The sequence below is a fragment of the Nipponia nippon genome, unplaced genomic scaffold (genome assembly GCF_047370975.1).
Source record: "Nipponia nippon isolate SJK-2023a ecotype South Korea unplaced genomic scaffold, ASM4737097v1 scaffold_5, whole genome shotgun sequence".
NCBI lineage: Eukaryota > Metazoa > Chordata > Aves > Pelecaniformes > Threskiornithidae > Nipponia > Nipponia nippon.
This window is the reverse complement of record NW_028262369.1, coordinates 63,157,822-63,164,704: the sequence shown is the minus strand read 5'-3', so window position 1 is coordinate 63,164,704 and position 6,883 is coordinate 63,157,822.

Here is a 6,883-nt window from a genome sequence, read left to right as displayed (position 1 = left end):
GTTACTGTAAAACTCAACTGTTTGTGCAGGGCCTATTTTTAGGCACAGGTGTGATTTTGGTACTTAATACTGCTGGGTGCTGCTAATAAATCTGGGTAAGCAGGAGCAGAGGCAGACTTGGGCCGTGCAAACGGGGAGGCTGTAAATCTGAAATAGTAAATTTATGGTTTAACAAAATTAAATTCTGAGTGGTTATGGCCTTTGAGCTAGGCATCTCAAATTATTTCTGCAGGGGCCAGACTAGAAATGCTGTGTAATGTATATGGTATTATAGAGCTTTGCAAGTTTTTTTTTTGTCTTAAACGCTCTGTCTGGAGGCGATTATAACTCAGAGAGCGTTCAGTGGATTCTGTTGTGTATGGCCCACAGTGGGAGGGAAGGATGTATTTTTTCATTATCTGCACGATCATCGTAATAGAGTATAGCAATTTGTTGCATTAGAATAATGAACTGAATGCATATTTAAATTGAACATCTGTACATAATACTACCACAGAGGCTATCTAGCATTCATAAATACTTGAGCAATAGTTTAAAACAAAAATTGTACGCTGGGACGTGAAGCAGAGGAGCATCCTCCCTGGTGTCCCCTCTGGTGCAGCAGCAGGTTTCCAAAGAACTGCCTAGGACACGAACTGTTTCAATCAGTACAGTTAAGAGGCTGTAGATGGTTGTTCTTCATCTTTGCGCTGGGGAATTACTGTATTAACACAGGCTGATGAGGAACAGTGGAACGAAATGAAACTGGAGCTACTTTGCTCTGAAACGCAGGCAAATGCTTTCCCAGTCTTAAGTCTACAAGCCCGAGTGCTATCGAAGCTGACTGTGCTTTGAGTGTGTGATCAGCTCAGCTCCCTTTTGCTGTTTTCTTAATATTTTCCAGAATGTAAATTGATTTTGCAAGTATTTAGACAAACACATTAGTCTTGCAGCGCTCGCAGTACTGTTATCGGAAGGGGGACCTTTATGGAAAAAGTTTCTGTTCTTCATGCCTCTGAAAAATAGGCTCTTCTCACATTTCTCAGTTTGAAGTACCCGTTGGATGCTTTTGCCTTATTTTCCTATGCTTTTGGTGATAAACTTGCATGACCGTGAAAACATTCCGATTATCTTCATATGAGCTCTTCAGTGGAAACAGAGCGCTGTATATATGGTGATATATCAGAACAAGTACTTCTGCTTTTCTGTATTTTGAAATGTGAAAACATCATTCTGAATGTGATCACAGGCTTTAGGCAATTCATTTACAAAGAAGAGAGAATTACAGTGGACATGATGTTTAGATGATTTTAAAGATTTGGAACAATAAAAAGCTCTCCGATATTAATTTTGAATTTTGTGCAGTGGTCACAAATTTGAGCAGCTATAGATTATAGATAGAAAGCATTTATTGCCTCTGAATTTAAAATGTGCTCTCCCAAAGGAAAAGATGGAAGTTCCATCCATTGCTTTACTTGAATGTGCAGTTAACGCGTGCACAACCCAGGGAAGAGGAAAGTTGCGGACATCAGAGTTCCAGCTAAGCAAGAAACAGGAGCAGATCTCTTTCCACTGGCATCTCTTGTGCTCAGATTTGCACAATATATCCACTACTGCACTTAAAAATGAACTGGGAGGATTGTCAGAGGAGTATTGCAAAGACGGTTCCAAAGAACGTTCAGCTTTTTGTCTTCTGCTCTAAGTCTCTTCAGCAAGGCTGTTTTGAAAAGCAATAAATCGTTTGCAATAAATCTGGCTGTGCTTTTCTGCAGAAACACAATACAAGTTCCAACATCCAGGTGGAAAAGCAGCATCGCGGGTAGCAAAATTCAGTATCGAGAAGCTGTAAGCCCTGACATGGCCACAAAAATCTGGGAAAATCCCAAGCAGCAAGCAAATTCACCCTGCAAAATGAGACTTCTATGGGAGATGTATATGAGTGCATGTCTATGTTGATAGACTGAAAGCCTACAACAGGCAATATTAAACAGAATTGCTATTAGCATCATTTTGTCTCTGAAATGTGTGTTAGTTGGGCTTCTTGCTGTTTAAAGATAAAGCAGCATATTTTCCTAGCCGTACGATTAATTTTACCAGTAACCTAGGATGCAAAACATTGGGTGAATAGGTTTTTTTGCTGGGATCTCAAGAAGACAGGGAATGTGAGCAAATATTAATATGAAAAAATTTATTCTAGGAGGCATGCAGACCCCGAGGGCACAGGATAGTTAATAATGAGCTCTCTAATAAAAAACAGTCCCAAAAATTACAAGTCTGAAAGAGACTGCATTAAAAGAACCTTTTCTTCTTCCTTGCTACTTCCAAGTCATCTATGTAGAGGCTTGAAAGATTATTAAAATAAGTTAATAGTCCCCTGTGTTTTGTCTACCTGAGGAAGCTGAAACAAGACCCTGGCTGAACAGGAAATGTACAATAAATCCCATTTTTATGACTCTGTAAGTCAATGATTTTATGGTTTTAGTACCAGCAGTGTAAGAAGTATTTTAGGGGTTTGGTTTTGGCGAGTTTCTTGGTTCTTTCTGGTTTGTGATTTTGTGTCTGTTTTTTTAAGGCAGTGTACATAAGCGAATTAAATTGTATGCAATCCTGAGATTGCTATAGAAAGGTTCAGGAAAGCGAAAACCTGTTCTTCAGAAGTATTTTTATCGCAGCTAGTTTTCTTCTTAGGAACAGTCTGAATAGATATGGGCATGCTTGCACTTTTTTTCAGTTGGAATGGGCAGGAGCAGACCATAAAACATAGTACCTGGTTTATAAACAGCAGCCCACTGGGCACTTGGGCAGCCTGAACCAGTAAGATGATGGGAAGCCCACCAAGCAGAGGACGGGCTTGTGTCTTCTCTGAACACTGTCGCAGGTTGCTGGTCTGAAGGGTCTGGCAGAACATGCAAACTGAAGGGGAAAAGGTGACTTATAATAGTGTCACCTAGAGCTTTCAGCCTAACGCCAGCTGTTCCCTACGAGTGCCAGTGGGGTTTATGGTATCTAAAATATAAATGTGCCATACAACATGGGCCCTTTATCATCAGAGTAGTTGTTAGACCGGGAAAAATGACACATCTGTTCTGCATTTTATTTCCTGATCTTTCCTCTAACTTTCCCTTTCTGAATTTCACCTCTTCCGTGTTAGTTTTAGGCATGTACTCATTTCTCAACAGGTTGTAACGGACTATGGAGTTACACACATCCACAGTATCTACTTACTGTCATTTCTCTTAGAAATGTAAATACAGATTCGTTGATCTGCTGAACTCTGCCCCAAGCCAGAGTAGATGCTACCTGGTTTGAGCTGGGCTCTCGTCCTCCCTGTGCCTCCTCTGGCCTATAAACACCCTCTGCCTCATAGAGGTAAGCTGCTGGGATGTCTATATGGGGATGCTTTATGTACCTAAAGCACTCCAGGATAGAACTGATGCTAACAAATGCACTCAGGAGTGCCTTGGCTACAACCCATTCGTCTTGGCCAAACCCCTATGCATTGCTTACTGTTGCAAAGAAGGCTTCAAATGTCAATTTTATTTTTAATAAGGTAAATTTCTATTCAGTAATTTACTTCTTCCAGCTTAAACTTTAAAATATATACATTTACATATTTTAAGCCACAAAGTTTTGCTAGTGTGCAGTTCAAACAGCTGAGCTGGACATCAGAGCATCTCAGAAAGCCCCCTCTTGCTCCTTAAGCCCGTTGCTGTTTATCTGACTCCCACAAGAGAAAAACAAGCAGAGACGGGGGAAAAATAGACACTATGTAAGGAAAGAACCAACAAAGGAATAAATTAATGCCAGCCGTCTGGAAGCAGTTCCTTCTTTAGCTTCCTTTTGGGGAAGCGTGCAGGAACAAAGCCCTCAATCCCTTTTCATGTTCTCTGCAGCCCTCCTCATGCTGCTACACTTCTGTACCCAAATAAAGTCACTCCGCCATCCGCAGAGCTGTGAGGGTCATCCAGCCACCTCCCACTGAAATCCATCCTCATGGCACCACAAGGCCACTGAGTTGTTTGGTTTTGGGTTTTTTTGTTTTGGTTTGGTTTTTTTGTTGTTTGTTTGTTTTTTTTTAATGGGGTTGTAGATAAGTAACTGAGGGCAGTTTGGCCTCAGGCTGTGTTTTGCTCTGTTGTGGCTTACCGTGGTTCTTGCAGGATGTAATAACAATAATAAACTTTTTCTGTAATTTTCGTATGAGCTACTCTGGGGGGCAAATCCTTGCCTTAGGCCTCAGCCCCACTGAGGGCTTACTTATTCTAGGAAATGACTTTGTGTGATACTATGGGCTGTAGTACTATTCTTTAAACTTCTAGGTCTGTACCACCCCCTCAAAGCCCACCATGAAACTCACAGGCAGGCAGTGCTGATCCCAGCCCGCTGCCTGGGCACGCTTTTATTAAGAAATTCCTGCTAGTCATACATAACATCGAGCTGATGTAATGATAATACAATAATTTGACTAGCCCCTTTTGGAGTTGTACAAGATTAGAAATCCGATTATTGTCACCACCCACCCCCAAAGGTTTAACATTGCCCCTGTTGATGCAAGCTGTAGAAAGAAATTTTGTTTTCTTCCTAAATCTTAAGAAGGTGCAGTAGAGAAAGCAATGAAATTCCCAGCAGTGATGCGGTGGCACCCAAAGTAAAAAATACTTTCCTGCCAAACCTTTTTGATTACATACGAGCTTTGGGTGAAAATCCGTGCATCGTTTGTGCGGTCATCTGGAAAGCGTGCACCCTCGGGGCCGCGTGGCGCAAGCACAGACAGCCTGGGGAGGGGCGAGCAAATCTCGTCACCTCTCCCATACCAGTCCTCCCTCTGCAAAATGGGGGTGGTCGTTTTGACCTCTCTCATACGGTATTTTGAGACTAGTGGCAAATTCTGGAAAACGCAGCACTTGGTTTGTTCAGCTAACATATGAACTCCACCTTCATCATTTTAAGTACGTATGTGTATTTTAGTTTCAATTAGCAATTTTGGTGTTTTGCAGCAACTGCGTGGGAAGACAGAGAGCAGCTTGTTACTTTGCTCTCTTCTTCCAACCATTTGATATTCCCTCTAGCGTAACCTCTCCTCGTGCAGGGCAAAGCACTGTGACCACGCTTGTTGTAACACAGATTGCCTTTGCCAAGTTTCAGCCAGAGGTGACTTTTTTGCCACCAGATATAAGCCGATTTATACTGGAAACGCCGAGGGGTAATTAACGCTGTCAGTTCCACTGGCCGGCAGCCCCCCATCCCGCTGGCAGCCGCTGCTCGCCTGGGCGCTGGCACCGGCTGCCTCCCCCGGTGCAATGGCAGGAAGGGCTCGCCAGCGCAGCAGGATGGCGGGCGATGCTCTGCCAGCTAAACGCATAGGAGGTACCTTCACACCCACGCTGGAAGATTTAAAGCCAGATCTCATGGGGACGTATGTTAGTGCTTGTAAGGTTGTGGGGATGTCAGCATTTGCTGTGCTGAGAAAGTAGCTGCAGTATTTTTACTGTTTAAAAAAAGAAGTGCGAGGTCATCTCATGTAGATCACGACTTGGGGTTAAAAAATTAAACGTATTTAAGTGATAGCCTTATAGCACGCATGGGAATATTCAACACATCGATGCTTTTTTTTTTTTCTACAAAGCACAGGAAATTATTTTAAAGCAGTTCTGTGTAATTATCAATTCTAAAACAGATTGGAGGTGATCTGAAAAATTATTCCCAGAAATAAAACACAGAAAAGTTCATGTTGAAGAGGAAAAGTAGGAACTAGAGGTCATTCGTGTTGCTGGTTCTTGCATCGCTCTGGCCCATCTTGCTCAACTCGGATACCCTGGGATGCGCTGCTCCCACATCCATCATCGCTGCCAGGTAAGGTCCTGCAGAGAAAGTCAGCGTATTCAGTTCCCAACCCAGCTGGGTGAGGTTTTTATTACACCGCATACTTTTTCAACATGTATTTTACACTACAAGAGGAAATTCAAGCCTTGGACTTTGCTATGACTTAATTTGAGGAGCTGAGAGGGTGAGTCAAACCAGATCTCTCTCTAATTCCCCCTGCAGATGAAGGAGCTCCCCTTTGCTTACCCTCATTGCTATTTTGCAAGCCTGGGGGCAGGCTCAGGGGCATGGGCAGCCTGACTGACAGCTCCTGAGGCTGTCACACGTGTATGGACGTTTCTACTTGTCTCTGAGGCCCAAAGTTTCTTCTGGAAGTGCAGGGAACAATTCAGCCCTTGAAATTAGCACCCGACTGCAGAAGTGAGCAAATAAAAGGCCAAGTACTTCTGTGGGGATGCTGAAACATGCACGTGGTACCCCTGCTCCATGGGCTTTATTACAACTCCCTGTTTGCTTGATGTGTGCCATCACTGGAGCCAACAGGACTTTTGCAGCTGAGTTAAAGGGATCAAGGTTTCATCTGCAGTGATAAAGTTAAAAAATGCAAAAAAGCCTTTCCAGGCATAGGACCCTGCATTTCTGAGTCTGCATCTATGGTTGCTTTCGTAACCCATTCAGATTTTTGGTCTGGTTTCCAAGCCCTGGCTGCTGGTAGGTGTGTATCTACTCACAGATTTGATTTAATGGCAGAAACTGAAATAATAAACCTGCTAATACCACAGTAAACCTAAACCAAACACATGATCAAGCACTTGCTCCGTACCTTTATAACTAGGAAGAATTTATTCAGTTAATAAATGCTAGTTTGTTTGTATCAAGGTTCTTTTTGCAGAGCAGGTAGGACGCACTGTGTTGCGCCATTGCTCTGCAAGCTATTTAAACATCAATATATGGCTTTTTTTTTTTTTAACCTTATGAAAAGAAAGCACCTCTAGCCCAGCTGACTTAATCTCTTCTTTTAAGCCTCTCACCGTCCTTACAGGGTCCCACGCAACCCTTTCAAGGCGCTTTCCACCATCTC